Below are 23,688 nucleotides of genomic sequence, written 5' to 3'. Positions count from 1 at the left end.
CGCCGTTTGGACGACACTTGAAGGAAGTCACTAAGTACTTGAACATAGGAATACCAAGCATCACCGGAACCTACAACGCCACATTACCTGAAGAGGAGAGCTGGAAGATTCAAGTTCACATTCCAGGAAGGACGTTTGCGCCAGTTACTGAACCCATAAGATTGGTTTTCGAAGCACCAACCTGGAGTTTAGGGAAGAGCATGGCCGCTCACATCGCCATGGGACGCATTGGAGAAGTCTATCACCAGGAGCTTAAGAATACAATTTACCAAATTTGTGGACGCCGAGACGCGCAATGGGAGATGATCAGAACCAAGAAGGATGGATCAATTGCAGCTTTCATCCAGGAGCAGAACCAACACATTCGTCGCCAGGAGAACCAGATGTGCACGGACATGGAAGAACTGAAGAAGGCATTAACCAAGATCAAGGAGCTCCAAGAAGAACTCAAGGCTACACGCGAGGATTATATGGAGGAAATCATCGCACTAGTAGGGAAGAATGACGACCTGGAGAAGAAGATTGGAGTATTCATGGGAAATCCAGTGCCAAAAGCAGAAGTCGACGAATGCACTTGTCCGGATAACTACATCATCATCGACGACACCGACTCGGAACCAAGTGAAGATGACTTCGTTGATGAAGCTGGAGCGGACATCATGGAGTCTTCAACGGATTAGAATTATTATTGGACCACCATATCAGTAGTAGTTTCCCCCATTTAATAGTATAGTTCCAGCACTTTGTAACGCTAGTTAGATCGATTGTTTTGCCTTGTTTGAATTGATTGAGTGATATTGATTGAATTTGTCTCATGAGCATATGGGTAGTGTTTTCTCTCTAGACCTCATTCTATTCTTAACTCTCATCTTTTCTAAACCTATCAGATGCCTCCGAGACGCGACACCGGATTTGTTTTCCCACCAGAGATCACCCAGTTGATTCAGCAACAGAATGCCCTGATGCAAGTGTTAGTGCAGAACCAAGGCAACAACAACAACAACAACAACAACCCACCGCCACCAGCACCTGTTGATCACTTAGCCCGTTTCTTAAGGCTAAACCCGCCGGTGTTTTCCAGTAGCACCGAGCCGATTGTTGCGGATGATTGGCTCCGCAAAGTTGGAAGGGAGTTGACCACTGCAGGATGCACAGATGCGGAAAGAGTGCGTTTTGCCGCGTATTAGCTTGATGGACCCGCAGCATCATGGTGGGAGAATTATACAGCCACGCACCCTATTGACACTGTCACATGGGACCAGTTTCAGCAAGCTTTCCGTACAGCTCATGTTTCAGCAGGAGCTATGGCTATGAAGAAGCGTGAGTTTCGCAACCTACGCCAAGAAGGACGCACCATAGGCCAGTATGTGGAGGAATTCAGTAAGTTAGCACGTTATGCACCAGATGACATTGCTACAGATGCTGCCAAGCAGGAGAAGTTTTTGGAAGGACTGAATGATGAGCTGAGTATGCAGTTGATGGTAGCAACTTTCAACAACTACCAGGAGCTGGTAGATAGAGCTCTCATGATTGAAGGAAAGCAACAGCAGATTGAAAATCGTAAGAGGAAGTATGGACAAGGGAAGTATAACTCAGGAGCTCAACAGAAGCCTCGTTTTGCCCCGAAGCCGGGAGGACAGTTTCAGCATACCCATGGAGGAGGTAGTTCGCACAACCATAATGGCTCTAAAAATGGTAATGGGAATGGAGGAAGCAACGGACAGAACCGCACCAACCCATCTACCCCAGCCAAGAGGGACCTGAGCCAAGTCACTTGCTTTAAGTGCCAGAAGAATGGACATTATGCCAATGAATGTCCTGAAGCCCAAAATGGAAATGGCAATGGAAGCTCTGGGAAGAAGCCGAACCCGTTCAACAAAGGACACGTGAACCACGTGAGCGTGGAGGAGGTTGAAGCTCAGGCTGATGCAGTAATAGGTAAGTTTTTGGTTAAGTCATTTACTGCAACCGTTCTTTTCGATACTGGTGCATCGCATTCATACATATCAAGGGGATTTGTGAATAAGTTTAAGCTGTCCACCAAAGTTCTCAGAACCCCAATTTTAGTAACCTCGCCAGGAGCAGAGTATATGGCAACCCAAGGATGTTTTCAGATACCATTGGCCATTGGTAGGCATGTTTTCCCCTCAGACCTCATAGTTTTGGAGTCGCAAGGTTTGGATGTGATTTTGGGAATGGATTGGCTATCATTGTATGGAGGAAACATCGATTGTGCCAGCAAGACGATTTTGCTTACCACCCCAGAAGGAAAAAGGATCAAGTATGTATCCCGGCATATGCCGAAGAGGACTCAAGTAAATTCCTTATCAGGAGTTGTACAGGAGGAAGTACCAGTGGTGAAGGACTATCCGGATGTATTTCCAGAAGAGTTGCCAGGCATGCCACCAGATAGAGACATTGAGTTCTTGATTGAACTTTTGCCAGGCACAGGGCCAATATCTAAGACACCGTACAGGATGCCCGCAAAAGATTTGGAGGAAATTAAGAAGCAGATCAAGGAGTTACTGGATAAAGGCTATATTCGCCCAAGTTCGTCACCTTGGGGGTCACCAGTACTTCTAGTGGAGAAGAAAGATGGATCGCTCAGGATGGTTGTTGATTACCGAGGATTGAATGAAGTGACCATCAAAAACAAGTACCCGCTGCCGATGATCAATGCTTTGTTTGACCGCTTACAAGGAGCTAAAGTATTTTCCAAGATCGATCTACGATCAGGATACCATCAGTTAAAGATTTGAGAGCAGGATATACCCAAGACGGCATTTACCACCAGATATGGATTGTATGAGTATACCGTTATGTCATTTGGTCTGACTAACGCGCCGGCCTATTTTATGAACCTGATGAACAAAGTGTTTATGGAATTTCTGGATAAGTTCGTCGTGGTGTTCATTGATGATATTTTAATCTTTTCCAAGGATGAGGAAGAGCATGAGGAGCATTTGCGATTGGTACTTGAGAAGCTCAGAGAACACCAGTTATACGCCAAGTTCAGCAAATGTGAATTTTGGTTGAAGGAAGTTGGATTCCTTGGACATGTTATTTCTGGAGAAGGAATAGCAGTAGACCCTGCCAAGGTTGACACAGTGACAAGTTGGGAATCACCCACGACAGTTGGAGAAATCCGAAGTTTTCTTGGACTCGCAGGATACTACCGAAGATTCATCGAGAATTTCTCGAAGATTGCTAAGCCCATGACTGAGCTATTGAAGGACACCAAATTCAATTGGACTGAGGAATGTGAAGCTAGTTTCCAAGAGTTGAAGAAACGATTGGTTACATCACCAGTGTTGATCCTGCCAGATCAACGCAAGGATTATGAAGTTTATTGCGACGCTTCTCGTCGAGGACTTGGAGCAGTGCTTATGCAGGAAGGAAGAGTTGTGTCATATGCTTCACGACAACTTAAACCCCATGAGAAGAATTATGCCACGCATGATTTGGAGTTAGCAGCCGTGGTGCATGCGTTGAAGACATGGAGACATTTTCTCATCGGAAACCATTGTGAGGTGTACACTGATCACAAGAGTTTGAAGTATATTTTCACGCAGAAGGAGTTAAATCTCAGACAGAGGAGATGGTTGGAGCTCATTAAAGATTATGATATGAGATTGCATTATCACCCTGGAAAGGCTAACGTAGTAGCAGACGCGTTGAGCCGCAAGAGTCATGTCAACACCCTCATGACATGAGAGTTACCTCAGGAGTTAGCCGAGGACCTTCACGAGCTATGTTTGGAGATAGTCCCAAGAGGCTATTTAGCGACACTGGAGATTCAGTCTACCTTGATGGAAAGGATCAGAGAGGCTCAGAAGACAGACAAGGAGATTGAAGAGATAAAGGAGAAGATGAGCAAAGGAAAAGCCAAGGGATTTCGTGAGGATGAGCATGATACCTTATGGTTTGAGGACCGCGTATATGTGCCAAATGATCCGGAGATCAGGAAGTTGATTTTGCAAGAAGCCCATGATTCACCGTACTTGATTCACCCAGGGAATACCAAGATGTAATTGGATTTGAAGAATACTTTCTGGTGGACCGGAATGAAGAAGGATATTGCAGAGTATGTAGCAGTTTTGTGATGTATGTCAGAGAGTGAAGGCAGAGCATCAGAAGCCAGCAGGATTGCTACAACCATTGCCGATACCCGAATGGAAGTGGGATAAAATAGGCATGGATTTTATCACGGGATTACCCAGGACTCGTTCAGGCTATGACTCAATATGGGTTGTAGTCGACCGTTTGACGAAAGTGGCTCATTTTATTCCAGTAAAGACCACTTACACCAGTACTAAGTTGGCAAAGATATACATGACAAGGATCGTATGTTTGCATGGAGTCCCAAGGACCATTGTATCAGACAGAGGAACCCAATTTACCTCGAAGTTTTGGAAGTAGTTACATGAAACATTGGGAACCAGGCTGGAATTTAGTACAGCTTTTCACCCACAGACAGATGGACAGACCGAGAGAGTCAACCAGATTTTGGAGGACATGTTGAGAGCTTGTGCACTAGATTATGGATCTAGTTGGGACGACAATTTGCCATATGCGGAGTTTTCTTATAACAACAGTTATCAGACCAGTTTGAAGATGGCCCCTTTCGAAGCCTTGTACGGAAGGAGGTGTAGAACACCGTTGTTATGGGACGAAGTTGGAGACCGTCAGTTGTTTGGACCAGATTTGATTAAGGAGTCTGAACAGAAAGTGAGGTTGATTCACGATAGGCTCAAGGTAGCCCAGTCCAGGCAAAAGAGTTATGCTGATTCTAAACGAAAAGAGACAGTTCACGAAGTCGGAGACCGAGTGTATCTTCGAGTATCACCACTTCGAGGACTGAAGCGCTTTGGAGTTAAGGGAAAGTTAGCGCCCCGTTTTATCGGACCATACAGAGTTGTGGAACGTATGGGAGAAGTTGCCTACAAGCTGGAATTGCCCGAAGGATTGTCTGGAGTTCATGATGTATTTCACGTTTCCCAGTTGAAGAAGTGTCACGCAGAGATGGCTGAGATACCACTGAAAGATACTGTGCCACTGGAAGCAATTCAGCTGGAAAGTGATTTGACCTATGAGGAGAAACCAGTTAAGATTCTTGAGTATGCCAGCCGAGTTACTCGCAGCAAGGTTATCAAGTTTTGCAAAGTCCAGTGGAGTCACCACACGGAGGATGAAGCCACCTGGGAGCGAGAGGAAGATCTACGGAAGGACCACTCCCACCTGTTTTCTAGCCAACACGAATCTCGAGGGCGAGATTCATCTTAAGGGGGGTAGGTTTGTAACATCCCAAATTTTCAATTTGGTATGTTATACATAGATCATCATTGCATATCATGTTTTATTGCATTTTGACAAATCCTCGATAAATCCTAAGCAACTCAAGGACCCTCGGAGAGAGTTGGGGATTTTCTTGAATTTTCATATTTGATTTTCATCAAATAATAAGACGAGGATTTTGGTTTTAATTATTTTCTCTCCGGAAAAATATTTCATTTCAAAAATTAGTGAGAGGAGAAAATATGACTTCTCGAAAACAATTGAAATACTGGAGGTAAAATGTTAAAATCATTTATTGGAATTTATTTGGATTTTATTTGCAATTTTTATTGCATTAAAAATATTGCATGTTTTCAAAATATTTATTTTGTGCTAAAACAATGTTCACCCTATTCTAGATTTTCTAACTAGACGGGGAAAATTTATTTTATATTTTTTGGACTTTTATTTATTTTTCTACGAATATTTTTCCGCGGAACGTTTTTTTATAAATAAAAAAACGCGCGCGCCCGCCGGGCCGAGCCCAGCCGCGCCAGGCCGCCGGCCCACCCCGCGCCCCTCTCCTTCCCCAGCACGCCGCCGCCGCCGTGTCCGGCTTGGACACGGGAGAGCCCCGCCGCCGGAGCTTGCCCCCTCCTCCAAGCCGAGCTCTCCCCCCCTTTATATACCCTGCACCCCCCTCTTCTCTCACCTCGCCCGCCGCCGCCCGCAACCGCCGAGCGCCGCCGCCGCACTTGCCCGCAGCCGCCGCCCGCACGGGAGCCGCCGCCGCCGCCCCCTCGCCGCCCCTCGCCCTCCCCCGAGCCCCGCACCCCCGCCGCCCTCGCCGCCTCTCGCCGGAGCCGGCCAAGCCCCGCCGGAGCACGCCCCCGACGAGGTAGCCGCACCTCGCCTCGTTGCCGGTTTTTGTTTAAAAAAAAACCCTAGATCGGTTTTTTTTCGGTTTTATTATTTTACGAGCGTTCACCGAACCGTTCGTTTTAACGAATGCGTTCGTCGGTTTTTCTCTGTTAACGAACGTCCGTTCTTTAACCGTTCGTCCGTTTTTCTTTTTCGTCGGATTTTTCTGCGATTATCTCAGATTCGATTTCTGATCGAATCTTCGTTTCTGTTTAACTTCTCGCTCGTTTATCGGAATCAGGCAATTCAAGCGCCTAGAGTTTCGTCTCGAAATTCTCTTTCCGTTTAATCTACTCAAACAAGTTTTTGCTACTGTAAAATTTGACCTAGATCCATATTAGTAAACGAAGCTTGTTTCTTTCGCCGTTTGACTTTTGTTGCTTCTTTCGAGTTGATTCTTTTTGCAAACCGGAGTTCTTAAGTTGAACTTTCTGGTTGGATCTTTCGTTCGAGTTTTACCTGTGCATTAGATGAGTACTGATTGTATGCTTGTTTGTTTGCGATAGAGTACCCGGAGTGTGCCGCTTGTTACTTCGAATCGCTAGGTTTTGCGGATCATCAGCAAGGCAAGTAACACTTTGATCATATACCTTCCATACCCAGTTTTTATTGCATTAGATCTATTTTTTTTTCCTCAAACACTTGCATGATTAGGATCTAATTAAACTGTGGGTTCTGGGAAGTAGTTGAGGTAGTACCTATTAACCGTTTTATTTTCAAACCCTTGGGAGTTACTTCTACGTTTGCTATTATATTGCCATGCTATGCTCGTAGACGTGGATTGGGTTTGAGAGATTTCCATGACAGATGTGAGATTGTTAATTAATGGTTTACTTAAGGTGGCAACTAAAACTCACATCTGGGTGGATTGAGGTACCTGGGTATTCCAGGATTGCCTGTTTTTCTTTTGGACCGCCACCCAGGTTCAAAGGGATCATAAGATTATTCATGCTGGAAACTTCCGTGTGCAGCCGCAAGCTATTATGGGCTCTAGCATAGTTGACTAAGTTGTGTGAACTCTTACAGTGGTAGACTAGCAGATGTAGGGGAAAGTAGGTGTAACTGTCTACCCATACGTAAGGTGCAAACACTTCTGAAAGACTGTGTCTCGGTCATCCGTTACTCAAACACCATGTAGTGCGAGTAATCCAACGGAGGAGATCGAGTCTTGTGGGGAAAAGTGCACAAACCTCTGCAGAGTGTACAAACTAATCATGGTTAGCCGTGTCCCCGGTTATGGACAACTTGAGTATCTAGTACTTGGATTATCATGTGAATCTCATCACCATGTTACTTCTAATTAATTTTGTTGGGTTATTGATGACATTTAATTGGGATTGAGATGCTGTCAACCATCTCAATGTTTCACAACCACCATGATAGTTAAATAAAATTTATTCCTTTGAAGTAGGATAAAATTGGCTTTTCGCAAAACTGTAACCATAGAGCTTTCCACCAGCCATATATGCATGTAGTATAGCATTATTATTTGTTCATTATTCTCTATGTGTTACATTGCCAGCATATTCTATGTGCTGACCCGTTTTCGGGCTGCAACGTTTCATGTTGCAGACTTTTCAGACGACGAGTAAGGTGCCTTAGGTCGTGGTCTTATACTCAGTGATGCCGCTGGAGTTGATGGACTCACTTATCTTCCAAGTCTTCCGCTGTTATCGTATTTAGATGGCCTTAAGCCATGTTTATCATACTTATTCTCTTTGGAGATATTCGATGTAATAAGTGTGTGATTGCTACTCTGTTATAAATCCTCCATTTGTACTGTGCGTGTCAGCATTACTGATCCAGGGATGACACTGGTGCACAGCAACACAGACCATTTGAGGTATGGTCGCTACATTTAAAGACTAGTTTTGTATCAAAGTAAGGATTAAGCAGAAGCGGGACGAAGAACGATGATGAACTCATAAGAACTGCAAAAACCCTAATGGAGATCTATGATGGAGAAGATAAGGTGCTTACCGGATCCGATGAGCAGTAGAGAGGCACCGCAGTTTTTCTCTGGTCCCGTTCAGGTCGATGCAGCGGCCGAGGTCGAGGAAGACGATGAGCTTCGCGGCGGCGGTGGTGCTCAGATGTGCAGATGCGTCGCGGAGAAAGGTTGAAGATGAGAAGAAGAAGGGGGAGAATGGAAAGGCTGTCGGGCCCTATTTATAAGGAAAGGGTCAGTAGGCGGGCGCGAGAAACGAGGAGGCCAAAGAATGATTATCCAGCCGTTTGGATGCCTTGATTTTTGGGATGGTTAATTAAAGATAAGGATCTGTTAAGATATGCTGTGTATTGTGCGAAATTAATGATAGATGATGGCATGGCGGGTTTCCGTAATTCTAGGAGATGACGTCATGGCGGGTTACAATATCTTGTGAGAACAAGTGAAGAAGGATTTTTCCTAAGTGTTGAAGATTGACATGAACAAGTTAAAATCAACCTGGGGCCTAATGTTGGGGATATAACTATTGGGTTAACCCGCCCAGGAGGGGCCCGGTTAAGCCACGGCAGTCTATCAAGACAAAGCACATAGAGAGGCTGAAGATGGCGGTTCACTATGAAGACTCGTTAAAAGGCCCAGAGCCCAGAGGCGGCTTAAAACCCATAAGTGTAAACCGCCATATATGTATGACTTGTATTGTAAGGTATGTGTATTTGGTCACCGAGCCGGACACGTTGTTATGAACCGGCCGGGACTCCGTAAGCCGCTGGGCGTTAACCTAAGTATATAAAGGGACGACTCAGCGGCGGCTTAGGGCAAGAGACAACAGATCGAAAGCTAGGTCAAGCATATTCGCTCCCTGGTAATCGAGGCATAAGCAATACCACCTCAAACTGGATTAGGCCTTTACCTTCACCGCAAGGGGCCGAACCAGTATAAACTCATGTGTCCTTTGTCCCGTTTAACCCCTTTAAGCTAACCTAGTGCGATGGCTCCACGACTAAGTCCTCACCCTAGGACATCTGCCGTGACAATTCCACAACAGCCCGGGAATTGTCTTTTTCATCCCTTGCATATTATAGTTCATCACGAAGCCTTTATAGCTTGGTGGCAGTGATTGAAGAACTCTGTCAATGACACTATCATCAGGAAGATTAACTCCCAACTGAGTCAAGTGGTTATGATATCCAGACATTTTGAGTATATGTTCACTGACAAAACTATTCTCCTCCATCTTGCAGCTATAGAACTTGTTGGAGACTTCATATCTCTCAACTCGGACATTTGCTTGAAATATTAACTTCAACTCCTGGAACATCTCATATGCTCCATGACGTTCAAAACGTCTTTGAAGTCCCGATTCTAAGCCGTAAATCATGGCACACTAAACTATCGAGTAGTCATCAACTTTGCTCTGCCTGACGTTCATAACGTCCGGAGTTGCTCCTGCAGCGGGTCTTGCACCTAGCGGTGCTTCCAGGACGTAATTCTTCTGTGCAGGAATGAGGACAATCCTCAAGATATGGACCCAGTCCGTGTAGTTGGTACCATCATCTTTCAACTTAGCTTTCTCTAGGAACGCATTAAAATTCAAGGGAACGGTAGCATGGGGCATTGATCTACAACAACATAGATATGCAAAAACTATCAGGTACTAAGTTCATGATAAATTAAAGTTCAATTAATCATATTACTAAAGAACTCCCACTTAGATAGACATCCCTCTAGTCATCTAAATGATCACGTGATCCATATACTCTAAACCATGTCCGATCATCACGTGAGATGGAGTAGTTTTCAATGGTGAACATCACTATGTTGGTCATATCTACTATATGATTCACGTTCAACCTTTTGGTCTCAGTGTTCCGAGGCCATATCTGCATATGCTAGGCTCGTCAAGTCTAACCCGAGTATTCTACACGTGCAAAACTGGCTTGCACCCGTTGTATGTGAACGTAGAGCTTATCACACCCGATCATCACGTGGTGTCTCGGCACGACGAACTGTAGCAACGGTGCATACTCAGGGAGAACACTTATAACTTGAAATTTAGTGAGGGATCATCATATAATGCTACCGCCGTACTAAGAAAAATAAGATGCATAAAAGATAAACATCACATGCAATCAAAATATGTGACATGATATGGCCATCATCATCTTGTGCCTTTGATCTCCATCTCCAAAGCACCATCATGATCTCCATTGTCACCGGCTTGACACCTTGATCTCCATCGTAGCATCGTTGTCGTCTCGCCAACTATTGCTTCTACGACTATCGCTACCGCTTAGTGATAAAGTAAATCAATTACATGGCGATTGCATTTCATACAATAAAGCGACAACCATAAGGCTCCTGCCAGTTGCCGATAACTTATACAAAACATGATCATCTCATACAACAATTTATATCTCATCACGTCTTGACCATATCACATCACAACATGCCCTGCAAAAACAAGTTAGACGTCCTCTACTTTGTTGTTGCAAGTTTTACGTGGCTGCTACGGGCTTCTAGCAAGAACCGTTCTTACCTACGCATCAAAACCACAACAATTTTTCGTCAAGTGTGCGGTTTTAACCTTCAACAAGGACCGGCCGTAGTCAAACTCGATTCAACTAAAGTTGGAGAAACAGACACCCGCCAGCCACCTGTGTGCAAAGCATGTCGGTAGAACCAGTCACTACAAAAAAAATACACTTCCATGATGATACGTGTTTATCACAGTAGGTCGCGATTTCTGTCATGCATGTACATCCATGACAAATTTATGACAGAATCAAGATAGTCATACCTGTGCTGTCGTAGAAGTGTTCCATGACATTGCCAAAATTATTATCACGGAAGTGTCCACTTCCATGACGATAAATCGCGCGTCACAGAAGTGCTTTCGTCAAGGGTGACTGGCACGTGGCATCCACCGTAACGGAACGCCGTTAAGCTATCGGGTCGGATTTTGGATCCGATAACCCGTTAATAGCCACGACCAATGCCGATTTTCCACGTGTAAAATTCTCATTGGCTGATGGATCCACGCGTCAGCTCCGCGTTGGCACAGGTGTCACCCATCCAACGGTCGAGATGGGCCTATGATATGTTGACACGTGGATCGGCCCAAAAGTGGCCCACAAGTTTAAATGGGACGGCCCAACCGAAGGCCCATAAGATTTAGCGGACCATAATGGGCCGGCCCAGCTAAAGGCCCACAAAATTTAGCGGACCATAATGGGCCGGCCAAGCTAAAGGCCCACACGATTTTGCAGACCATAATGGGCCGGCCCAGCTAAAGGCCCACAAGATTTTGCGGACCACAATGGGCCGACCCAGCTAAAGGCCCACAAGATTCTGCAGACCATAATGGGCCGGCCCAGCTAAAGGCCCAACATTCTCTGTCAAATCGGCCCGTCAATGGCCTGTCCTAAACATGTCATCAACGCGGCCCATGATCACTTCTGGCCCGTTAACAGTCCGCTAAGTAATTGGGTCGAATTACGGCCCGGTGTATTTCCGGCCTGTTAAAGGTCCGGCTTCATTTGGGCCCATTTACAGGCCATCAAAACTATCGGCCCATAAACGACCGTGAAGGATTTGGGTCATATTCGGCCATGTCTGACATTCGGCCTGTTAGAGGCTCACTATAGCTTTGGGCCACTTTCGGCCTGTTGTCATTTTCGGCCTGTTAACGCCGGACGTAAACCATGGGCCATATGTGGCCCAATGTCATATCGGGCCCATTAACGGCCCATATAAAAATGATGATAATCTAGCCCGACCGAAGTTCCGGCCTGTTAAAGGCCCGTGTATTAGGTCGGCGCATTTACGGCCCGTCCGAATTTCGGCCTGTCAAAGATTCGCATCGTAAATGGGCCACCATTTCGGCCTGCTAAGTCCAGTGGGTTATTTGGCACAATCAGGGCCCAATCTCACTTTCGGTCTATTAAAGGCCCATGTTTTTTATGGGCTTGAGATATTTACACCTGTAAACAGCCTATTTTTACTGAGGGCCCAAATTATGTTTAGGCCTGTTAAAGGCCCACTATGGGCACAGGCCTACCAGAAAAATATGAAAGCTTATGCTGATTTAGGCCCAGATATTTTTAGTGGGCTACATGCCAATTTTGGCCCGTAATCGTTTTTAGCCCAATTGGAATGGGCCCGACGAATGTTGGCATGTTGGGCTCCTACGAAGCTTTCGGCCGAATACATTACTAAGATAAACCTACACTATACAAAAATAGCGTCGTAATTACTGCAGCCTGAGGCAGCATCATAAATGTTGTATCACAACAAAATAAATTCCAACCATACAACAAAAGGCCTGTTGGCATAAAGTTTACAGTCCTTCCAGATAAAAGCACCATCAGATGTATAGAAGCACAGATCATTTGACCTGAGTGCTAATGTTTCAGGCTGTAGAATCTGATGGAGTAGCACGATCTCCACCTTTTTCCGGCATTGCTCTTGAACAACGAAGCGAATGTCTGATAGTCTGGTTTCAAAACCATTCATATCTTGACGACATTTCTCAACCACTATTCTTGTTTCCGAAACAACGTCCATTAGGGATTGGACTTGTGTCTGGAGCACAGATATATCACTCTGTCTAGCAGGAAGATTTTGTTCAGTAGGCGATTTGGATGAGGTTACCTTGACAACCAACCCAGAATTACGCAGGTAGGTGCTTTTTGCACTGTTAGTGGAGAGATACCGACGCACTACAGCAAGAGGTGACATTGTGCCTGTAGTAGCCTAGTCACCTTCAGGTGGTTGTGGCTGTTCAATTGTTTGTTCCATAGCTTCCTGAAAGTTTGAACTTGTAGATTAGTGTACCAGATAAGTTACTAATGAGACAAAAACAAATAAAGTAGGTTAAACGTTTATACATAACTTATTTTGGTGAACTACTGTAATACATTAGCATGTATTGTAGTGCCAACTACATAATAAAATCACTTTCGGAACATATGTCCATGTAGCATGCCTACTGTATTGTCTATTACCTCACATTCGTTGACATCTAAGGATAAAGAGACATGGTTTAAAGTAGGATGAACATAGTATGGCATCATTCATATCATGGGCAAACAGATATAAAACAAACATGTTATTTTATCATTGTGTGCGCACGTGAACATAACAACTAGATTACAGATCAAGACCAAAAGAATATCCTTCATCTCTTTTAAACCATGTAAGGTGAAATGATACGTTAAGACAACTGTGAATAAAAGTGAACAGAGTAACTGACATTGGCTGCAAACCAAGTAGTTAAATGAACACATCACAGTACCAATGAGTTCAAGGCAGGAGGGGTAAGGACTTACAACAGCGGCTTGAACTGGTGTGCTCATGCCCTTCATCTTGCTGGTGTGGCAATCCTTGAAGATTTGCACTGCATTCGGTTCAGGTTCTTTTTGGTCCGCACGGGCTTTCCTCTGTATTTGGAACAAGTCAATATAGATATGATAATATGGCACAAAAAAAGAAGGAAGTAGCAGCTATTTACAAGAGCCTCGCAGTGTGCAATATAGCTACGAGATCCTGTTGTCTGTTGGAATTTCACTTTAGAATGGTTGGTTTTGTTCTTCAAACAGTTAGCCTAGAAGAAGATACACTTGTAAGGCACATACATAAATACAAGTTCAATATGTGGTCTGATCAAATACATATAGCCTACCTGATACTTTGGATCAGACCAGTGTTTAACGAGGGTTGTCCAGTCTTCATCTGTAATATATTCCACTGGAGATGTTTGGATGATTTCATTGTTAGCCTTGCCTTCAAAGTGAGATTTTCTAAGGTGGTACCGATACTGTCGCAGAGCAGACTGAAAAACATGAGTGCATGCGTGTTTAGTTGCATCATCTTTCAGATCCAACTTGAACCTCATCTGTTGAAAAAAGAATGTGAGTCTTATTAGGAGGAAGCTAGAAAGTATGGGACAGAGCAAGACAATATTACTAATTGCGATGAATAACATTACTTACGGATAAATGGTCAAGGAAGGTGTTAAACTGGGTATTGTCTTTCTCATTCCTGTACTGGATCCATGTTGGGAGGATACGTGCATGACACCTAACGGCTGCCTCTGATACTAACTTGGCTGACTCTGTAGCATCACGTGGCCTTTTAAACCTTCCTCAAAATGGATCTCCATTCTTCCTCCTTTAGATTTTGTTAATCTGTCAAGCATTATCCATGATGTCTGTTTCCGCTTGCGCCGTGGTGCTAGTTCAACAACGAATATGGAAAGTGTTAGTGTACATCAAACTGCGAGAGTACATATAAAGGAGCATGCAACTGCAACTTGACTCGGTCAGGTACCTTCTTGGTGTTGATGCTCATGAGGTTCATCTGATCTTGCCAAGTCCTGTTGTGTCAGCAGTGCTTCGGAAGTAGTGTTAGGTGTGAAGGCAGCTTGGGAACTGGCCAGTTCCGGAGCAAACGAACGAGTAACTGGTTGAGATGCTGGTACAGTTGAAGCGGATGCTGCAGCTGGTGGAGCAGGTGATACTGTGTTTGTAGATTTAGCCGGTGGACTTGGACCTTCTACTGCACTATAAGTACCAGCAGAATCTCGACGGCAGAACCTTTTCCGTTTCACCCGACGAGTAACAGCACTCCCTACTATATTATTTTCCTTGCTCTTTTTTGACTTTGCCATGTCAAGCTGTACCCACAACACAAAAGAATAAAATCACTCTTCAGAACTCATTGATGCCTGATACAGACAAGCAATACTTTGATGTAAGACAACCGTATGAGGATGGAATATGTAAGAAAAACAGGACGACATGACATATTCACAGCTACGATGTGCAAACTAAGCAGAAGGATTTTCAAGAAAATAGAAGTAATGCAAGCTAGACACCATATGAAAGATGCAACCAATATTACTTTGCCAAGTTAAAAGTGTCTTGTCATAAGTGGCAATTTGAAAAATTAGAAGCAGTACAACATAGAAATCAATGCAAGATGCAACCACTATCAAACTGCCATGTTAAAAGCGTCCAATCATGAGTGACTGATGCGGGATACAGAACAGCAGTACTTTGATGTAAGAACATGGTATGATAGATAGATGCAGTGTATTCTAGACACAGAAAGCCATGTCATATGCACATGTATAACGTATGAACTCAGCACGTGCAACTTAATCAAAATAGAAGAAATACAGGCTAGACAACATATGCAACATGAAACCAATTATCACACTGTCAACTTAGAGCAAGTACCTGCGATGGTGGAGTATGGGAGATGAACTCATCATGTAGACTTGGGACTTCAACTTCATTAGCAGTAGCAGTGGCAAATCTAGAGAGTCTCTGTTTGCGTCAGTCCGGAGGACCACCAACATCCCCTAACTTACTATTTTCCTTCCTATTTTCTGATATTGCCTTATGAAGTCAAAACCACAAGAAGATGAATAAAATTAGCTCTGCATAACTGGTTGATGCATGATACAGACGAACACTACTTTGATGTAAGGCAAGCGCAGGATAGGAGGATGGAATATATACAAAAAAAGACAGCGTTTCATATTCACACATACGATAGGAGGATGGAATATGTATGGAAAACAGTAAGCGGAAGGCATTTCAACAAAATTAGAAGAAATGAAAGCTAGGCACCATATGAACATGCAACCAATATCACTCTATCAGGTAAAAAGTGTCTCGTCGTAAGTGCCATTTCAAGAAATTAGAAGCAGTACAAGCTAGAAGACAATGCAAGATGCAACCTACATCACAATCCCAAGTTAAATGTGTCTTATGGGTAAGTGATCGTTGCAGGTATAAGTTGTAAGCTACGCAGATGCGATTCAACATAATCAGAAGCAATACAAACTAGACATCATACGGAAAACGCAACCACGTATAACAGTTCCAAGTAAGAGCAAGCACCTGTGATGGTGGAGTAGGGGAGATGTGCTCATCATGTACACGTATGTTCTAGAAACAGGAACACGTGTCATATTCACAGGCATTATGTGTAAAGTAAGCAGATGCAATTCAAGTTAGAAGCAATACAAGCTAGACATCATACGCAACATGCAACTACATATAATAGTGCCAAGTTAGAGCAAGCACCTGTGATGGTGGAGTAGGGGAGATGTGCTCATCATCTACACAGTTACGTTGACTGTCCAGCCTTGTGTTGTCTTGCGAATCTTGATGGGAGGATGGTGGAGTAGAATCTGTAGAGACCCCCTGTTTGAGTTGCTCCGAAGGACCACCATCATCCACTGCCGGATTAATTTCCTTCAGCTGTAATGATTTTGCATTGTGAAGTCAAACCGATAAGAAAAAAGGAATAAAATTCGCTCTTCAGAACTCATTCATGCATGATACTGACGAACACTACTCGGATGAAAGGCAAACACATGATGCAAGGATGGAATATGTATGAAAAACAGGATGGTGTGACATATTCACACCTATGATGTGGTAACTAAGCAGAAGGCATTTCAACAAATTAGAAGCACTGCAAGCTAGACACCATATGAAAGATGCAACCAATATCACTTTGCCAAGTTCAAACTGTATGGCGTTTCAACAAATTAGAAGCAGTACATGCTAGAAATCATATGCAAGACACAACCAATATCACAGTGGTGACTTAAAGGTGCCTTATCATAAGTGATGATGCGGGATATGCAAGAATAGTAGTCTGATGTAGAAACAGGAACACATGTCATATTCACAGGCATTATGTGTAAAGTAAGCAGATGCAATTCAACAAAGTTAGAAGCAATACAAGCTAGACATCATACGCAACATGCAACCACATATAATAGTGCCAAGTTAGAGCAAGCACCTGTGATGGTGGAGTAGGGGAGATGTGCTCATCATCTACACAGCTACGTTACTGTCTAGCCTTGCGTTGTCTTGCGAATCTTGTTGGGAGGATGGCGGAGTAGAATCTGTAGAGAACCTCCGTTTCAGTTGCTCGGAAGGACCACCATCATCCAATGCCTTGCCAATTTCCTTCAGCTTTATTGATTTTGCATTGTGAGGTCATACCGACAAGAAAAAGGAATATCATTTGCTCTTCAAAACTCATTCATGCATGATACTGACGACACTACTCTGATGAAAGGCAAAGTCATGATACGAGGATGGTATGTATGAAAAAATGGACGGCTTGACATATTCACACCTATGATGTGGTAACTAAGCAGAAGGCACTTCAACAAATTAGAAACACTGCAAGACACCATATGGAAGGTGCAATCAATATCACTCTGCCAAGTTAAAACTGTCTCGTCATAGGTGGCGTTCATCAAACTAGCAGCAATACATGCTAGAAATCATATTCAAGACGCAAACCAATATCACACTGCCAACTTAAAGGTGTCCCATCATAAGTGACTGATGCAGGATACACAAGAAGAGTAGTTTCATGTAAGAACATGGTGTGATAGACAGATATAGCATGTACCAAAAACAGGAAAACGTGTCATATTCACATGTATCATGTGTAAGCTAAGCAGATGCAGTTTACACTAATTAGGAGCAATACGAGCTAGACACCATATGCAACATGCAACCAGATATCACACTGCCAAGTTAGAGCAAGCACCTTGGATGGTGGAGTAGGGGAGCGAAGACTTGGACCTTGTAATGCATTATCAGTACAAGGAGAATCGGTATAGATGCTCCGTTTACGTTGTTGCAGAGGACCACCACCATCGCCTTCCTTACTCTTTTCCTTCCTCTTTCTTGATTTTGCCTTGTCAAGTCAAACCAACAAGAAAAAGGAATACAATTTTCTCTTCGGAACTCATTGATGCATGATACTGACAAACACTACTTTCATGTAAGGCAGCCGCATGATAGGAGGATGGAATATGTATGAAAAACAGGACGGCGTGACATATTGACATGTATGATGTATAAAGTGTAAACTAAGCACAAGGTGCTTGAACTTGTTAGAATCGATGCAAGCTAGAAACCATATGAAAGATGAAACCAATATCACTCTGCCAAATTAAAAGGGTGCCCTAACAAATGTATTTGACCAAATTAGAAGCAATACATGGCAACAGGCTAGAAATAATATGCAATATGCAACGAATAAAAGTGACTCATCGTAAGTGATTGATGCAGGATACAGAAGAGAGGTAGTTTCATGTAAGAACAAGGTTAACACATAGATGTAGTGTGTACCAAAAATAGGAAGGCATGTCATATTCACAGGTATAGTGTGTAAACTAAGCAGATGCAATTTACCCTAATTAGAAGCATTACAAGCTAGACACCGTATGCAACATGCAACCACATATCACACTGCAAAGTTAGAGCAAGCACCTGTTATGGTGGTGTAGGGGAAGTGCGGTCTTCAGGTACAGAGCTACGTCCAATATCTTCATTTAGGCTTGCTGTTTCTTGAGAATCATGTGGAGAGGATGAAATTGCATTCTTTATAAGAGTATTGCGTCTCATATTAACCCACGCGCGTGACTGTCTCATCATAAGCGATAGACGTAGGATACACAAGAACAGTAGTTTGATGTAAGAACATGGTGTGATAGGCAGATGTAGTATGTACCAAAAACAGGAAGGTGTGTCATATTCACATTTATAATGTGTAAGCTAAGGAGATGCAATTTAACAAATTAGGAGCATTGATGAGGGATACACAAGAAAAGTAGTTTGATGTAAGAACATGGTTAATAGAAAGACGTAGTATGTACCAAAAACACGAAGGCATGTCATATTCACAGGTATAATGTGTTAACTAAGCAGATGCAATTTACCCTAATTAGAAGCATTACAAGGTAGACACCATATGCAACATGCAACCACATATCACACTGCCAAGTAAGAGCAAGCACCTACGATGGTGGTGTGGGGGAATTGCCGTGATCAACTAGAGAGCTACGTTGACTATCTTCATTTAGCCTTGCTATTTCTTGAGAATCATGTGGGGAGGATGACACTGCACTCTTTAAACGAGTAGGGCGTCTCACAGTAACCCACTCGGGTGACTGTCTCATCATAAGTGATTGACGAGGGATACAAAAGAGCATTAGTTTGATGTACGAACATGGTTAATAGACATATGTAGTATGTATCAAAAACAGGAAGGCATGTCATTATCAAAGGTATAATGTGTAAAGTAAGCAGATGCTACCAAATTGGAAGCAATACAAGCTAGACACCATATGCAACATGCAACCACATTTGACAGCACGAAGTTAAAGCAAGCACCTGGGATGGTTGTGTGTGGCAATTGAGATCATCAACTGCGGAGCTACGTTTACTGTCTCCAACTGCTGATACTGGACCCATTAGAGCATTGAAACGCTTAGTGCTTATCTTCGAATTACACTGGAGCGACTTCTGTCTTTTCTTTTCTGCATTCATCAACACTGTGTCAGAGTCTGAAATACCCATGCATAAAAAACAATAGTGTGAGTATGGGTGAAGTGTGTGCACAATTAGTACAGTGTAAAGGTAGCAGATAGTAGGTCGGTGAGAAATAAATGACGGGAGACATATGATAGCTCTACAACATGCATGGCACACTAAATTACTACAGGATTCTATGAAAATAACAGTCGACTGAAAGTAAATAGGCCAGTCCATTTTTTTTGCACCGTCCGATGTACAAAGAACGGGCAGATCGCCTTCATCTACCTCCAGCCAGTCAGTGTTGACGATCTTCTTCGAAACGCCAGCGACCACCGGCCCAGTATTCCTCCCCTGCCTGCGCCCTCCCCTCGACCTCACCGCACCGCCGTGCTTGGCACTGCCCCCCGGCCATCCATTCAAGCCCCGTCGACCTCCAGATCGGGCGCAAGCAGCTCCTGCGCCCCACACCCCTATGATAGACACCGATGCGCCGCTTCCCCGGGGAACAGGCGGACTAGGTGCTCCGCGCGCCTAAGCGGGTGCTGCTTCTTTTAATTGTGGTTCGACTGACCCTGAATTGAAATCCAGGCGGGCTACTGACCTCTAGCAAAGGTGAAATAGTAAAAGGGAGAAAACCTTGTGCATTTAGTATCACGAAGAAGATGCAGTAAGAAGCGCTCAACTAGTTTCTTTCATGGGATGAATACGGTGTGAGCGGAGACGTAAGATTTGCACGAATAAGGGAAGAGGAGTACCTCTTTCTGCTGGCAGTGCTGTGTCCTCCTTCTGTTTTTCCGACGATCTTCTTGTTGTTCGCCGGAAACCAGAAGTTGTGGAGGACGGTGCAGCCTTGGACGAACCCATGGCCAAGTTGTTGAGTGTGGTGCGGTGGCCGTCTATCGGCGGCGGGAAAGTAGATCCGAGGCGGCGAACGACGGCGTAGCGGGAACAGCTCCGGTGCGGTGGACGGTTGCGACAGTGGAGCCGCAGCAGTGAGGCGCAGGACGGCGTGGTCAGAGTGGTTCTGGTACGGCGCACGTCGGCGTCGGCATCGTGGAGGCAGCTCTGCCTCGGCTTCAGCTGCTAAGTCCTTGGACGACGACGTCGGGGTACCGACTCCGGCGTGATGGAGGAGGGCGGCGGTGGATTGGCCACTATGGGGTGGAGGACGGAGGAGGCTGGGGTTTCGCAGCTGCTGGAGAGGGCGTTTTCGCGCCCATGGAGTATGAATGGGGAAACGGAGGGAGGCGGGGAACTAAGGGGGAACAATGTTTCGGTTTGAGACGTGCTTGTTTGAAATTTGGGGAAAGTTACAAACTTTGCCCCCATCTAAAATTTCGGACATATTGCGGGTTGGGGGTAGGACAGTCATGTCAGGTGTCCCAAATGTGGGCGGGATAGATTTCGGCCGAGCGCATGGGTAGGCGCCCACGGCGTATGAATGCTTCTTGGAGGCGGTTGAGACTGGCGTCTTGGTGAAGTTACAAACCTACCCCGGTTTAGACCTTTGGACATCGGGCCGATAGGCTACACGGGCCAGAGTGAGGACAGTAATTTCCTACCACCAAAACATTAGTCTCGCGCGGTTTCGGGTGACCAGAGGCCTATTTGGCGCTTCATTCAATAGTTGGGAGCAGAAGCATTAACGTTTTCAGTTCTCTTGAATTGAACTTTCAGGATTTGTCAAACTTCACAAATCTTTACTCTTGAAAATCCTAAAGCTACGATTATTTTGGAATGGAGGGGGTACATTTGAATATACATTGTACACGAGTATATATTAAAAAATATGCAACTTACCTCAGTTCATGCATGGTTCCAGATATAATCTCCTTGGTTGCAAAAAAAGTTAGATATGCGTATGAATATATATAGCATGTTCAAACTCACAACAAAGATTGATGCCCCCTTTTACATCTGATTTACAAATGCCATTATCTCGGGTTCAAATAGATGAATGCACTTCCTATGAATTCGAATCTTCGAAACCCCCTTTATGTTGAATTCGACATGTATTCTATTTCGTAGCTAGCAATTCGGAATGTATCCATGCAAGTGACAAATGTATAAAGTGCTTCACACTAACAACCTGGAGTGCACTAATTAATGTTTATATATGAATTGCAAAAGCATCCATTGCCTGTATTTCAAACCGCTCTCACTCTATGGATCGATAATATGAAATAAACACATGCACATGCTAGAATTCAATAGAGTATGGGTGTCTGATAGACCGATTTTCGTCCATACGCAATTTGCAAAATTCATGATCTCATCCAAAAATAATAATGCCATTTATATTTTAATTTAATGCGTAGAACCGCCTTTTACACGTAGATGCACTATGCCTCGCCCCGTTCTCACAAACGCGTTATATATCTCTCTATCTAACGCATAAGTGCACACACTTTATATGCATCGGCATTTCTCTTTCACACATGCTCACAATCTCTCTCAGGGTGTCGGGGTGTCTCACGCACATGCTCTCTTTGTTTCTCTCTCTCTCTTTCTGACTACTATGTACCACTCTTTTCACTAATCTTAGTTGGAAAACACTATTTCTCTCACATGCATATATACACATGCACGGTCTCTAATAGCCCTCTACACGCACATATATGTGCCTACGTGTCTCCCGCACGCACATTATCTTTAGGCCTCTCTCGCACACATTGCCCCCCCCGACACACCTCTCTCTTAGTAGTTGGCAGATATGATTTCATCATATCATTCGGTAGGATACCCCTGGCTGTTAGGCTGGATGGTAATACGAGGCAAAGTTTTATCCTAGTTCGAATCGGACCCTTGCAGTTGAAGAAAGAGCCTACTCCTGGTACTGTATATTAGTAATAGGGGTGTGTACAAAGTACACGTGAATACCAGGCATTGTGCGTGTGTGTATACTATCGACGAACTAGCCCCCAAGCTTGTATAACATACTAAGGGCCTAGGGTTACAAATCATATATAGTCGGCTTATCACCAGTGGGGATAGAGTCCTCCGCGACTCTGGTAGCTTCGTGTTGTACGCCGAGTCCTCCACATGGGTCTTCGTATAACACATCTCGGTCCAACCTATATGTGGCGCAGGATGGAACCGACCCATGAGTCTTCATGTTGACCCACCACAACTAGAAATGATGTGCCCACCACACCACACACGCAATCGGCCACTAAGAAAATAAGCATATACAATAGTACAACGGTATCTAGCTCACGATACGTCTCCATATTTTGTTGATGACACTGAAGGACTTTGCATTTGATGCGTGCTCCGTATTTTGTTGACGACACTTACGGTCATTGTATTTGAAGCGAAAGCACGATATGGTCACTGGACTTCAGAATAAGCTCATCACGGTCACCACATACATTTTGTCGTGCTAACCAACATGTGGTTGGATGGTTAGAGGACAGTGGTTTCTCGAGCCCACCAAGGTTAAAGTCCCGGTGCTCGCATTTATCTTGTGTTAATTTCAGTATTTTCCGGCGATGTACGTTCAGTGGGAGGAGACGTTCCACTCGACTACGAGGCACCTATGGTGACTTCGTAAAATCTCAAGATCATATATGCTGGCCCACTCTCTCGAAGGTGCTCATAGGGGTAGGGTTCGCGTGTGTGCGCTTATAGCGGTGAGTGCTTGCACGTATATATGAGCCCTTGCGTCTGTACCATGTTAAACAAATACATATCATGATTATACGGTCACTGCCTCACCCGTACAACTCCGTATTTTGTTGATGACACAATCAATTGACCAGTCAAACGTTCCACGCGGCGCAACTAGTGTTGCACCATCGGGGCGCGTAACCGTGGGCCCACCTGTCAGCCCGTATATGAAAGAAAGAAATGGTAGTTTGAGTCTGTACTGTGTTAATAAAATAGGAGTACATTTTAGGGTGATCATACGGTCACTGGCTCACCATACATCTCCGTAATTTGTTGATAACACGATCAATTGACCAGTCAAACGGTCCACATTCAGCAGCGCACATTACCATAGGGCCCACCCGTCAGCGCGTATATGAAGGACAGAAATGGTAATAAATTAGTGGTCGGTGGGTATTCAAAGTCGTGAGACCTCTGGTTGGCAGTCACCGGCGGTTGGGGGGCGTTCATTGGGCGGTGGGGTGGGGATCCCCGGAGAAAAAGCTCGGCGGGGGGGGCTAGAGGGATGGCCGGTGC

This window comes from Aegilops tauschii, chromosome 4, assembly GCF_002575655.3.
Source record: "Aegilops tauschii subsp. strangulata cultivar AL8/78 chromosome 4, Aet v6.0, whole genome shotgun sequence".
In the NCBI taxonomy this organism is placed as follows: domain Eukaryota; kingdom Viridiplantae; phylum Streptophyta; class Magnoliopsida; order Poales; family Poaceae; genus Aegilops; species Aegilops tauschii.
This window is presented reverse-complemented; position numbering follows the sequence as displayed.